Source organism: Mixophyes fleayi, chromosome 4 (assembly GCF_038048845.1).
Source record: "Mixophyes fleayi isolate aMixFle1 chromosome 4, aMixFle1.hap1, whole genome shotgun sequence".
Lineage (NCBI taxonomy): Eukaryota > Metazoa > Chordata > Amphibia > Anura > Limnodynastidae > Mixophyes > Mixophyes fleayi.
Window position 1 is genome coordinate 134,743,911 of NC_134405.1, and position 14,824 is coordinate 134,758,734.

The window sequence follows — 14,824 nt, forward strand, 5'->3', positions numbered from 1 at the left end:
ATATTTGGCAAACCTCTAGATACACTAAATAAGGCTCGTATTCTATGAACTTTGAATAACTGTTAAGTCATATGGTAATCCGATAAAATCTCTATATGTGGGGAATACACTAGGCAAATATTGCCATCTGTAGCTTATACTATACACAACACTATATACTGAGGATTATATAAGTGACACGCTGTTACTAGGCAGGATATGCTCAATCCCTGCCATCCTATTCCGATACTTATGGACTAATTTGTGTTGTACATTCCCACAAGAGATTGTATATCAGTGATTTTCCTTTTGGAAATAGTACAAACTCTTATCGGCTCCACCACAGGGTCAACTTATTTTTAAATTCTATACTTTTCAACACTACAATCTTTTTTATATTTCGCTTTTTTATCTGTGTGGTATATCTATACGTACCATTTTTAATGCATACCAATAAAAATAATAGGTATTAATTTTCTACTCATATGTACCTGGAGTGCTTGTTTAGGTCACTATTCTTACTTTTCCTTCTCTGGATTGTATTGTATGCTCATATACATGACCTTAGCACCCCCCCACATAATAGTTTATCTATTAGTGAGGTAGGGTACTATCTTGTGTGGAGCGGTTTTCCCATTACCCTTTCCCCATTTCTCTCCATGATATCTCATGCTGTCACTCTCTGTCTCCCTGCTGTCCTTCTCCTCTGTCCCCCTGCTGTCACTCTCCTCTGTCCCCCTGCTGTCACTCTCCTCTGTCCCTCTCCTGTCACTCTCCTCTGTCCCTCTCCTCTGCCCTCTCTCACTTTGCTCCCTCTGCCTCGGGCCAGCCATAAAAAACCCCAAACAGAAACACCAACAAATCCGCGCGGCGCCGGGACCCAGCATCCTCCTCTCTCACACAGCTGTCACTGATATGACAGCTGCGTGAGAGAGGAGGATGCTGGGTCCCGGCGCCGCGCGGATTGGTAAGTGTTTCTGTTTGGGTTTTTTTATGGCTGGCCCGCGGCACCCTTGAGACACCTGGACGCACAGTTTGCGAACCGCCGGTCTAATGGTACCGTCTTTCTTTCTTTTTTTTTACTTTTTATTTTTAACAGCATATGAGAATAAATTACAACAGTGCTTTGACAAACATATTATCCGAGTACCAGGATTACAACATGTAAAAGTTCAAATAAGAAAAATAAAAAATACGTAAAAACATCAGAAAGAAAAACATAAATACATATGTTTTTCACAGCCCAGTACGTTCCAGTAGGTAGTTAAAGGACTACAAAATGACTGTTGAGATAGAAAGTAATCCCATTTCCGAGTGTGCTTCCTGCACTGTTGTACGGAATACGCGAGTATAACAAACTGCCAGAATTTTTATTTTTATTGGGGGGAACAAGGGGAAGGAGGGACGGGAAAGGGACAGACCAAGTTGGGTACATAACCTCGTCTGGAAACTCACCACAGCAGTGAGATAATAAAAAGAGGGGGAAAGGTGAACAGGTGGAGCGCAAAAGGAATAAAAGAAATAGGGTTATAGAGATTGGAAAAAAGAAAGGAAAAGAAGAGCATCCAAGGCTTACGAGAGGCCTGGCATAGAACTGTCGTTAAAGCTATACCAAGGATCCCACACTTTGTGGAACGTGGGAACTGTGTCATGGAGGAGGCTAGTAACATATTCCATGGATGCCGTGTGCCAAATTCTATTCATAACACCCTCTCTAGAAGGTTGTGAGGCCTTCTTCCATTCGCTAGCTATTTGCAACTTGGCTGCGTTATATATGTGTCGAATAAGCTTATCCGATGTTTTGGTGATGCCCTTAATGGGTTGGTATAGAAGTATCGATAGAGGGTTCTTAGGTACACTAATTGAGGTAACCTGTTGAACCAACAATATTACCTCGTCCCAGAATTTGGCCACCAGGGGACAATCCCACCAAATATGAAGGAAAGAGCCCACCGCCCCACAATCACGCCAACAAAGATCTGAGGTATGGGGAAAAAATAGAATGAAGTCTCTCAGGGACCATATACCATCTAGTATAAACCTTATACGCATTTTCACGTATGGCTGTATTAATAGAAGACCTCGAAATTCTTTCACGAATGAGCGACCATCTCTCCTCGTCTAGGGTCACCCCGAGATCCTGTTCCCAAGCCTGCTCAAACAGTTCCTTAGGGGGCGACAAAGAAGACACGAGGGAACTATACAGGATTGATATATAGCCTCGGCGACCCGGACTATAAATACAGTGCCTCTCGAAGGATGTTGGCAGCTGCAACTTAGATGATTGGGTCTGGGCTTGTATAAAGCTTTTGATTTGCACATAATGAAAATATAGGTTGCTTGGAAGTGAATATCTCTCACTTAGGTCTGGGAAGGAGCGCGGCGCATGTTCCCCCATCAAATGAAAGAATCGATCTAATCCCGCTTTCCACCATGGGTAAGCAAAAGCCTTAATGCAACCCTGTGGGAAACTAGGGTGTCTCCACAACTGGGTAAGAGGTGATGGATAGGGGGCCAATGTATATTTTTTATTCAATTTGTCCCAAACCTCCAACGTAAAACAAATGGAGGGCGTAGCAGAGGCCGAGGCTGGTCTGACACTCCTAGGGATCCAAGGTAAGAAACGAACACCTATATCTGTGTCACGGGCACTAGGAGTCTTTACCCAGGGATCACCAGGTGGTAGGCTTACCAGAGCAATGTAGATGGTAATAGAGTACTCTGGTAGCAGGGTGATCACGGAACAGGCAATGGTAGATGATGAGATGCTCAGGAAAGTCTATGACTAGCAGCACTGGTAATATGGAGGTATTAATACACGAGGAACTGTATGGACAAGGACAAGTGACGGTAGTCAGTGGTCTGCGATAGCAAGTTGTACCACTGCTATAGTGAGGAGGAATGTCCAACAGCAACGAGGAGGTGATGAGAGTCAGCGGTCTGCGGATAGCAAGTTGTACCGCTGTCTGAGTGAAGGAATGGAATCCAAGTGGAGGTATCCGGGTAGTCAGTGGTCTGCGATAGCAAGTTGTACCACTGCTATGTGAGAGGATACAGGAACAGGTGATACAGGAAACAGGGATCAGTGGTCTGCCTTCAGCAAGTTGTACCACTGAATATATATGTGAGGAGGTGTACGGGGAGAGACTGCAACACAGGATGTACACGGGCACCTTAAACACGATCCACAATAATATGCACAATATATATAAATGATTGAACAGGTCTGCAAATATAGAAAGTGTCTTGAAGTAATCCATCACTAGATAACACAGTCAATGATGGCAATAGACTCAGCGGATAGCAGACTCCAGAGGAGAACCAACACAGTCCAGCAAGGTATGCAATACACCAGCACAGTCAATGAGAAGTATGCATACCGTGGTTCAGAAGTAGGCAGTCAGATAAGAGTGCAGCGATACCTGAGCGGCAGGAGGCCGGCAGGATGAGAAGTCCCTGGATGGATGAGGAAGAGTCTAGTAGGTGCAGCGCACAGGTAAGTAGACCAACAGGGACACGAATCACAGGAATCAGTAGAACGTGGAACTGGACTCGTGGAGGACCCAGGAGAATGGAGATGATCTAGCAGAGGAGTAGCTGATGAGATACGAATCCAATGCTGACAGGAGGGTAGAGACCAGCGGGACACAGGAAGGCGTGGAGAGCGGATCAGCAGCGGATGGACGATAGCGCTGACAGCAGCAGTAGGGCTCTGCGGACACACGGAGGTAACCAGTAGCAACCAACAGGTACCAATAGCGATGGAACACGGGAGAGCAGAGTAGACCAGGAGCTGTTGATCACGAAGAGAAGCAGATGGTAATAATAGCAGCAGTCTCGAGGAAACACGGAAGAGATGAGATGAGGCTGAGGTGCACAGGAGCAGCGGATAGGAATCAGCTAACAGTCACGATGGTGAACACAGGCGAGTTGCAAGCTGGAGACTGTAGTGCACAGAGGCAGCGGATAGGAATCAGCTTAACAGTCACGATGATGAACACAGGCGAGTTGCAAGCTGGAGACTGTAGTGCACGGAGGCAGCGGATAGGAATCAGCTAGCAGTCACGATGATGAACACAGACGAGTTGCAAGCTGGAGACTGTAGTGCACGGAGGCAGCGGATAGGAATCAGCTCACAGACTTGATGATGAACAGGTGAGTGGATGTGGAGAGAAGGCTGTAGTGCACGGAGGCAGCGGATAGCAATCAGCAAACATTCGCAATGGAATATGATAGCGTTGAAGTGGTATAGAAGGCTGTAGTGCACGGAGGCAGCGGATAGGAATCAGCAAACAGTCACAATGGAATATGATAGCGTTGAAGTGATATAGAAGACTGTAGTGCACGGAGGCAGCGGATAGGAATCAGCCAACAGTCACGATGATACAGTTGATGGTAGAAGTGGTATGGGAACCACAGTAGTAGAAGTGGATTGGAAACCACAGAGGTAGAAGTGGTTTGGAAACCACAGGAATCAGCAGCGCTGAATACACGAGGAAACATAGGAACACCTTCAGAGACTCATGGGGAATGAGACTCCAAGATCAGGCAACGTGTTGTTAACCACAGGTGCTTAATATAGGGAGTGTTGCCTGATCTGCCAATTGAGTTAAAGGGACATACACTGAAGTATAGGAAAGGGCTGCGCATGCGCAGACCCTCAGGATGGAGGACGGCCACGGTTCCTAAATGTCCGGGAAGAAGCACTCACAGTCCGGTGAGTGACAATCTGGAGACAACAAATCTTCAATATCAACCCATTTCTTGAGTCCTAACAGAGAGAGCCAGGAAATGAGGTGAGTCAGCTGTGTGGCTTGGTAATACTTGTCGAATAAGGGAAGGCCTAGGCCACCGTTGTATTTAGATTTAGCTAGACAAAGTTTGCTACGTCTGGGTCTCTTGCCTTGCCACACGAACTTGCCACATATGGACTGAATAGAGTTTAGGAAAGAGTCAGGGACTTTAACCGGAAGGGTCTGGAATAAGTATAAAAGTCTGGGTAGAACATTCATTTTGATGGTATTGATTCTCCCGAACCACGAGATGTAAAGAGAATTCCAGGTTACCAAGTCTCGTTTTATTGTGGATAGCAGTGGTGGGTAGTTAGTTTGAAACAGAGTTTCATAAGAGGTTGTTATATAAACCCCCAGATATCGAATTGCCCGAGGACGCCACTGAAACTCAAAGTTGATCTCTAATAATTTCTTTATGTGAGGTGGAAGATGTAGCGCAAGCGCTTCTGACTTGGAGTTATTTACTTTATAAGCAGAAAGAGAACCAAAATTTTGCAGTTCCGCAAATAAATTAGGGAGAGAAGTTTGAGGTGATGATAACGTAAGGAGAACATCATCTGCAAACAGCGAGATCTTATATTGGCTACACCCGACCTGGATTCCCTTCACATCTGGATTCAGCCGAATCCGGGCAGCTAGTGGTTCAATGCAAAGTGCGTAAATTAGAGGGGAAAGAGGGCAACCTTGTCTCGTCCCATTGTTAATGCCAAACACGGATGAGCTGAAACCATTTGTCGACACAGAGGAAGATGGGTCATGATATAAGGCTTGAATGCCTTGAAGAAAATTTACCGGAAAATCCAAAGGATTGTAGGGTTTGAAACATAAATAGCCAGGAGAGCCTATCGAAGGCCTGCGTCTAACGCTAAAACTACAGAAGGGAGTTTGGTTTGGTTTATATAAGAAATCAAATCTATAGTTCTCCTGGTATTGTCTAGGGCTTGTCTGTTTGGGACAAATCCAACTTGATCTGAATCTATAAGGTGTGACAAATGATTATTCAATCTATTTGCCAAAATTTTGGCAAATAGTTTAAGATCCGAGTTTAGCAACGAGATGGGCCGATAGTTAGCACAGACCGTGGGATCTTTATTGGGTTTAGGTATCACTATTATATTGGAACGTGTGGTGTCTCTATGAAATTTCTCCCCCCGTAGAATTGAGTTAAAAAAAGAGAGTAAGTGCGGAGACAGAATATGCTTAAAAGTTTTATAGTAAGAGGTGGTGAATCCATCAGGACCAGGAGCCTTGGAAGTCTTTTGGGATTTAAGAGCTGCCTTAAGTTCCTCTTCACTGATGTCCTCGTTCAATTTAGAAGCTACGTTCTTGTCTAGTTTTGGGAGGTTACACGTTCTTAAGAATTGTTGAATGACGGATGGTGAGGGGGGTAAAGGGGCGCCCTCTTTATTCAAATTGTATAAAGACTTATAGTAACTGTAGAAAGAGTCGTTGATAACTTTCGGGTCATAACTCAACATACCCTTCCTGTCTCTCACTGCCATTATTGCCTGAGCTGCTCGTTTTGCTTTCAGTTTATTTGCTAGCATAGTGTCAGATTTGTTGCTTTTCTCATAAAATTTTTGATTGAGCCAACAAAGGGCTCTCTCGGTCTTTTCCGCTAACAAAGATTGGAGTTCACCTCTAATAGAAAGAATTTGTTTATAAACTAGTTTTGAGTGATTTTGTTTGTGAATACCCTCAAGCTGTTGCAACTGGGCAGTAAGAGAGTTTAGTTTCAAGGTTTGTTGTTTTTTACGAAAGGAGGCAAACTTAATAATGGCCCCTCTAATAACTGCTTTATGCGCCTCCCAAGTCGTGGGAAGAGAGATGTCAGGCGTCAAATTAATGTCAAAATATTCTTGGAGGTGACACTCTATCTGCTCTTTAAACACGGGCAGTTTGAGCAAAGATTCGTTTAATCTCCAGGACAAACTACTTTTAGATTTATCCATCAAATCAAACGAAGCCATGACTATTGAATGGTCCGACCATGGGTTGGGGAGTATGTCAGTGCGAGTGAGAAGTTGTATAACTTTACTACAACCCATAATCATGTCAATTCTGGAGTAAGAATTGTGTGGATGTGAGTAGAAGGTGTAGTCTCGAGAGGAGGGGTTATGGGCTCTCCAGGAGTCAAACAGACCAGCCCCAGCCATATGCCTGAGCAACGCCCTTGTTTGGGTAGTAGGTGGGGGGGCACGTCGCGCTCCTGACCTGTCCAATTCCTCTGACAGGATAGTATTAAAGTCTCCGCCTAACAGGAGAAGACCTCTCTGTATTTTACTTAGCTCAGCAAAAAATTTGTTAAAAAAACTAGACTGACCAGTATTAGGGGCATATACATTCGCCACAGTAATAGTTTGATGTCCCACCTGACCCACCAGTATGATGAAGCGGCCCTCGCGATCTAGATTAGACACTGTGAGCTGAAAGGGCACGGAGTTCCTGATCATGATGGCAACTCCACATCTCTTGACTGGCAAAGAGGCATATTCCACGGTAGGAAATCTACGGGAGGACAAGGAGGGATGGTCACCCTGTTTAAAATGAGTCTCCTGTAACAATACGAAGTCAGCTTTCAAATTTTTTACAGTTCTATGTAATAATGATCTTTTTTGAGGGGTGTTAAGCCCCTTAACGTTAATAGAGGCAAGGGTCAAAGACATGATGCACTTACAAAAATACTACAAGACGTGTTAAAATAAATAAGCAAAGGGGAGCAAGTAGAGCTTGGATAGCAAAGAGAAAAGAGAAAAAAGAAAGGGAGAAGGGAAAGTGTGGAAGGGGAGTATTGGTGAGGGGATAAGGGTAGCTAGTGAACGACCACCCCCCCCAACAAGAAGTGGGGGAAGAGGTGGACACTGAGGTTGAGCCCACGGAAAAATGGGAATTCAAACCGTCACAAGTAGGACGGGGTGAATGGGCTCAGGATTTGGGTTTCAAGTAACTAGAATTAAAGTAATGTGAATAGGGAGAATGTGAGGACTAAACCGTTCACACCCTCCAATGACCCAATGTATATGGGGTGCAAGGCCGGGCAGACAAACCTAGCCCACCCCACCCAGAAACACGTATTACAAACAGAAGTACAAATCCTTCAAGAAAATTACAATAAAACAATAACATGCATATAGGAACATTTTAGGCAATAGTAAGAACTTAAATACTAAAACAAAACAAAAATCCCCCCAGGGGACCTTAAGTCTCCATCCGAGCTCCAGCACCAGGAGGCGGCCCCGCCCCCTGAGCAATCCAACCGAAACCACAAACATCGACTGTAAACAGAGCCGTAATATCGATCAGATCTCATCACTCATAAAGTGCGAAACGGCAGAAGAGCCCAGGAGACACGGCCGACCCCTAACAGCAGAAGGTCATCCTAAAGAACAACTTGAAATACAAAGTGTGAGCATAACATAAACACATTTAACCGTGCAAAAGCCAGAGTAACACATAAAAAAAAAATATGAGTAGCATATTAAACATGGCTTATTTACAGAACTGACTGATTAATGTGTTTTATAATTCAAACTATACTAAACCACTACACTTGGTATATTTCAATTGAGAATAACAGAGGAAAAAGAGAACTACTACCCCTGACTGGAAATCGGGTCCGAGGTCGGATGGCCCAAATCAAGTTTCCGTAGCAAGTCCTTGCCTTCGATAGGGTCCCTTATGGTGATTTGGCGGCCACCTGCGTCTACAATTAAGCGAAAGGGAAAACCCCACTTATATTTATAACCATGCTCTCGCAAAGTTCTTGTAACATCCTTTAATTCTCTGCGCTTCAAGATTGTGGATGGAGCCAGATCCTGGAAGATTTGAATCTTGGAGTCTTCGAATAGAATATAAGGAGAGTTCCTGCTTGCTGTAGTTATGCTTTCTTTGGTTCTGTGTCTTTAGGCTTAGGGCGCAGGGCCCTATGTGCACGTTCGATGCATATGGTTTGTTCTGAGAGCTCAGGAACTAATTTTTGAAATAAACGGACCAAATAGGGTTCCAACTGCTGATGGTCCACCAATTCGGGGATATTGCGAATCAGAAGATTATTCCGGCGTTCTCTGTTTTCAAGATCTTCTGCTTTCTCTTTATAGAACAACAGCTCCCTGTTTAGATAGTCAATATCTTGCGTTGTTTCCTGCAGCACTTTAGAGCTGGAATCCACTTTATTTTCAATAGAAGCAGTGCGCTTGGACAGCTGTGCAATTTCGCCACGGAGATCTGCCGACAGTTTTTGAAATTCGATTGTGAAGGTGTTCTGGAGTGAAACCATCATAGCCTGGATAGTGGCTAAAGCGTCCGCTGAATCAGACGGGTTTCCCGTTGAGGCTTGAGGAGACGGAGAGGGAGAGGTGGTATGCACGGAAGAATCCTGTCTTGTCATGTGTTGGAGGATTCCCGTCTGCGTCCCCTTTTTACCTCTGGAGCTGTTTTTATGCATGATTAATAACAAGGCACCAGGCAGAATTTATAGGTAAGAACAAGCGTGTCTCCGGGTGGGCCGGGCCAGATAGTATTATTTAAACGGACATGCCGAGGGAGCAAATGGCCACTCTGAGATGGAAATTAAAAGATGTTGTTTAGGGCTTGAGTGGTTAAAAGGGTCACCTGGCTGTGTTAAACTTGTTTCGGCTGAACTGACGCCTGACCACTAGATGGCAGAGTAGACACAGTGACAAAGAAACTGTGTTGTACAGCAGGGATAAGGCAACACTTTCAATTGTAAATTTTTGAGTTAGACAATTTTATTTGTTGGCAACATAGGTCCTCCTGCTGCAATATTACTGTGCTAAGTGCCCAGAAGTGATTACTTTGAATGAGGATCACTAGTCAGTTTCCATGAATTGGGCGCTTCACACACACACACAGATCCAGAGCGCAAATCCCCACCAGGGAGTGTTTCAAGCCCCTTTTTTATATGTATATAATTCTTGTGGAGGCACCGCTGGACTTGGAGGGGATAGGGCACAAATTCTCCACAGACCGGGTGTATGCCGAGCCGCGCCGAACGGAAGTCCAGCTTCCGAGGACCTGGAGACCGCAGGCTGGGTGCAAGAGGAATTTTATGTGTGTCTTATGGGGACACAGCTGGGCTTGGAGAGGGTGAGGTACACACTGCAGGCTGGTTTTCTGCGGGGAGCACGCCGACCGGAAGTCCCGCGCCGGGGACCGGAAGTACTGCTGACTGGGCACCGCTGGAGACCACTGATGAGGCGCTGGGTGAAGGCCGCAGGAGGCACCAGCGTCAGGCCAGGTAAGGGTCTCTCTATTTGTGTGCCAGGGCCGCCGCTGGGGACGGGTAAAGGTGGTGAGGCGGCAAGAAGGCGGGGACCAGCAATGAGGTGAGTGCTATGCAGGGCCTCCGGGCGTGACCGTTGGGGCTGATGGAGCCCTCATCAATGGCAGACCCCATCTCACCCCGGTCCAGGGAGGTACCAGATCCCACTCTTGCGGGTCAAAGGGGCAGAAGGGGACTTTTGAGGTCCAAATTGAGCCGGTGTTAACGGAGCTCTTCTCTGATGGCCACGCCCCCCCTACCGTCTTTCTTTTCAACAAAAAAGAACCCTGCACCCGCCGGAGAGGAAGACTTGCGGATAAAACCACGTTCAAGATTCTCAACGACGTATTCAGACATGGCCTGGGTCTCTGGGAGAGATAAGGGAAAGACTCTGCCTCTAGGGATGCACTTGTAAGGTACTAGGTTAATTGTGCAATCCCAGGGTCGATGAGGAGGCAGGGACTCAGCTGCAGCTTTGCTGAATACATCTACAAACTCGGCATAGGCCTCAGGAAGAGCAGGCTGCGGAGTAGAGGCTAGACAAGAGATTGAAGACTTAGGAGTCTTAATAAAGGTGGAAGAATCTCGGAGCGTAGGATCGTCTCGTTCCCAGAGGGGAGAAGCCCAAGACAAGGCTTGACCAGAGAGGAGGGAAATTATATAAGCCACTTTAGTCCTCTCGGAGGCATAATTTTCTGGAGAAAGTTCAAACTGAATACCGCATTGGTTAAGGAACCCACTACATTTCTTAGGATCGCCATCATATTTCTCCGGCGGTGGAATACGTAGGCTTCTGGAACTAGCGGTGCTGGCAGTAGACGTTGTGGCTGCGGAGGTAAGCATTACTGCTGAGGCCGTCTGGCTAGCTGGAAGAGACCCCTGCAGGGTGTCTAAACGAAAACAACCCCATGAAGACTTTGCAAGAGTTGTGCCTGATTGGAGTCTTGCTGATCCACCCTGTGGGCTAAGTGGAGTAGAAGGTCCCGAGATGAGGGTTCGTCCTGTCCACTCATATGGCCAGAGTATACTGTCACGGAATTGCAGAGATGGCCGCTAACCGGTATTAGCGCAACTGAACAGGGAGGCGCAGAGTCTAACGTACCCCCGGTATTCACCAGGGACCCCCGCAAGGAGGTTTGGGCTTAGCTGCAGAGGGTACGCAGGTTGCGGTTCTCCAAGACAGTCACCGGTGTAGCGACAGTAGTAGACAGGCATAGTCAGGCAATCCAGGTCAGAGCCAACCGAGCAGTGAAGTACAGAGGGAGGATCCAGAGAGAAGTCAGGTCAAGCCAAATAGTCAAACAAGCTGGGCAGCGAGGTACCAAAACGAAACACAGGAGAGTAGTCACAGGAAGCCGAGTCAGAACCGAATAACACAGATGATCAGAAGTTCAGGAAACGCTGGAGCTAGAGTGAACCAATACTCTGGCACTAGACATGTGTCAGAGGCTGCTTTATATACCCTAAGGTGCCTCCTGATTGGATTAGGGAGATTTTGGCGGTAAGACATGCTGGCTGCAGACAGGTAAGAAGAGATAGCGTCCCGCTGCTAGGCAACAGGACGTGGTTGCTGAAGGTGCAGGCGTCCGTCTACCCACTATTCTTAGGTAAAGGTTTATTCTGGTGCTGTCTAGTTTGGTCTAGCAAGATTGGCTCTGAAACAGCATTGATAATGTACATATCATATTATTTAGAAAACTTCTACTGTAATGACTTGATTAATAAAGTTTGGTCTAAAATAAAGCAGACAAAAGGGGCAGCTCCATGGTTCAGGAATTTTCACTTTTTATTGAATAAAGCTCTGAAATGCCCATGTACAAGTATTTTACATCAACACAGGCTGTACAATGTAACTTGAATAGGTCAGGAAGAACAGACATTCATAAACAGAAAACTTGCTCAGAGCATTTTTTATTTTGGTTATAACCTACTTTTATTGGGTCATTACATTTTATGGTGTATATAAACTAAGATCTGATATCGTAATAAATAAACAGATCTTGAGATATAAGCACCTTGAACATCACATTCCTAAAAGAATAAAAATGACCTTTAAGAGCAGTGGAGCACAACCTTTTTTGGCCCCAAGTCCGTATTGGGAAATATAACTCATTTGAAGAGACATGAATAAAACTTAAACACAAACATGTAAAATATGTACAATTTACTAGAGGAAAAGAAAAACATCTTTGCAGTTATGCTATGACTCTTAACAAAATTAAAAAGTTCCCATCGGGACTAAAATCTGCGCACACCAGAAGCGGCGTGGTCATCCCATGTAGTGAATGTGGACACACCAAATAAAAAGCGAGCCATGCCCCACCTCTGTAACACATTTAGCTTCCTTCACCTAAATAGCAACACATTCTGCCATCACCTCTGTGGTAACACATTTCCCCTCTGCCAAAAAGAAGCAACACATTCTAGAATTTTAAAATAAAGATGAGCCTCAATATAGTTATAATGTGCACACCACATCCTACTGGGCATATGAACCTGGTTTAGACTAAGTACACAATGTGGAAATGAGGAAGTTGAAAAGGGACACCTCTCTAATGTAAAACCTCTTTATTCCAATCCTGAGAGCGGTATTGCAGATATGCTGTGTTTATATTACTCACTTACACTCTTGAAGGGGCAGTGCATCCACCCAGGTCTTCCATGCTGCACTCTGTAGGAATTTAGGTAGCTTGCCTTGCCAGACATGACACAGCATATAATTAAAAACCACTGTAGCACGTTTATTAAAGGGGAGGGGTAATTGGAAATTGGTTTCGATTTGGTGGCACAGCTGGAAGTTTATAACATGCAAAACGCAATATATAGTCTAATCTCAAATACAGCTCTCAATCACGGTAATAATGCAATTTATACATCACCTCACTACTAAAAGACATCTCTTACTGTTCAGATTATAAATTCCTACAGTCCTACCACTCTTGAAGTCAACATGTTGTTACACACTTACCTGTCCCCATTCCAGCGCCGCGATCTCCGCTGCTTCCGGGTCTCGGCCGGGCGGTCACATGACACGGCAGGCGGGGAATTCAAAGATGCTCTATAAAAACTCTGCTCTGACGCCTGGGTAGCGTCAGAGCAACTTCCTCCTGTTCCTGACTAAACGTTTCCTGTGCTTTCCAGTGAACCTTGCTGATCTTCCAGACTCTTTTCCAGTGTACCAGACCAGGCTTGTTTGACCACGTTACCTCTTTGCTCCAAGTGCACCAGACCCAGGCTTGATTGACTACGTTGTTTCTCTGCTCCAGTGTACAGTCCCCGGCTTGCTGACCATGTCTAATCTCTGCTCCAGTGTACCAGACCCAGGCTTGCTGACCACGTCTAATCTCTGCTCCAGTGTACCAGACCCCGGCTTGCTGACCACGTCTTATCTCTGCTCCAGTGTACCAGACCCCGGTTTGCTGACCACGTCTAATCTCTGCTCCAATGTACCAGACCCCGGCTTGCTGACAATGGCTATATCTCCTACATCCTTACTTCTAGAGGCAGACCAGTGGACAGCGACCTGCGTTCCTCCGCAGCAAAGCACAGGGGGTTTGTTAGACACCGCACCACCGGCCGGCCAGCGCTAATCTAGAGTAAGGCAAGTACTCCATATTTTTTACTTATTTACTGCCCGTTACACAAGTGTTACACATATCAAGCCCAAACTAAACTTTTTTGTCTGTTATGAATCAATGCTCACTTTGGTAGAACAGGGATAAATAAAAGTGCAATGATCAATAGACTAGAAGATATTTGACTGTGTTAGAAAATAATTAAATTAGATAAACTTACTCAGCACAGCTCTTAGAGATAATTCTTGCAGTTCACATGAATAACACAAGGGGCTGAGTGGTCAACACAGCTCAGTCAGTAAACTCTTAAGCATAATTCTCCCATACACATGTAATGAACCAGAGTAAGGGATTGCAGTATCACTACACAACATTCAGATTCTAGTTATCATTTAGTATATTCTACAAAATGACAGCTAGAATCTGACTGGTTGCTATAGGCAACATCTCCACTTTTTCAAACCCACAGTTTAGTAAATATACCCCTAAGACTTGCACCAACTCTTTTACTTTGGCTATGTAATGCAAATAACATCATCACAGTTACGAATGTTGGGTACTGTTGGTGCACATGGTGAATAACTCAAGTTATTGTGTCATCAATATAGACCTCTCCAGTGGATAGCTTATACAGTCCTCCACAGAAATATCAGCAGGATGAAATTGTCTGTGTCTTCATATAATGAATAATTGCAATACTGCAATCACACAAAACTTCAGAAAACATATGGATCTACACTTATATCTCAGATATGTGTATGAACTCTAAGCACACTTATCAGTCACCGTAGAGGCAGGACACTTGGCAGAACTGGGCAATACTCAGCAGGGACCAGACCTCCTCGTGCTTCCAGTCCTCTCTGCTCACACGCAATTCACCCAGGCCAGGAGACTCCCTCTTTGGCTAGGAGCTAGCTTTGAATGCTCACAAAAGTAGTTTCTCACTGGGCTCACCCACCGGTTCACTGACATGGGTACCTTGTAAAATGTGTTCCTAACTCTGGACACTCTCAGCAACTCTTTGTAAACTGTCTCTGGCGGACTGGATCTGGTATCTTGGACAGACTTTCTCTCTTCAATACCCTCTTTCTTTGGCAGCACTCTCTTCTAATGGCCCAATCCCCTAGTGTCCTATTATCTATTTATGTTCTCTCTCAATTGGCACTGGCTCAGCTTTTAAGACCTGGTTGAATGCC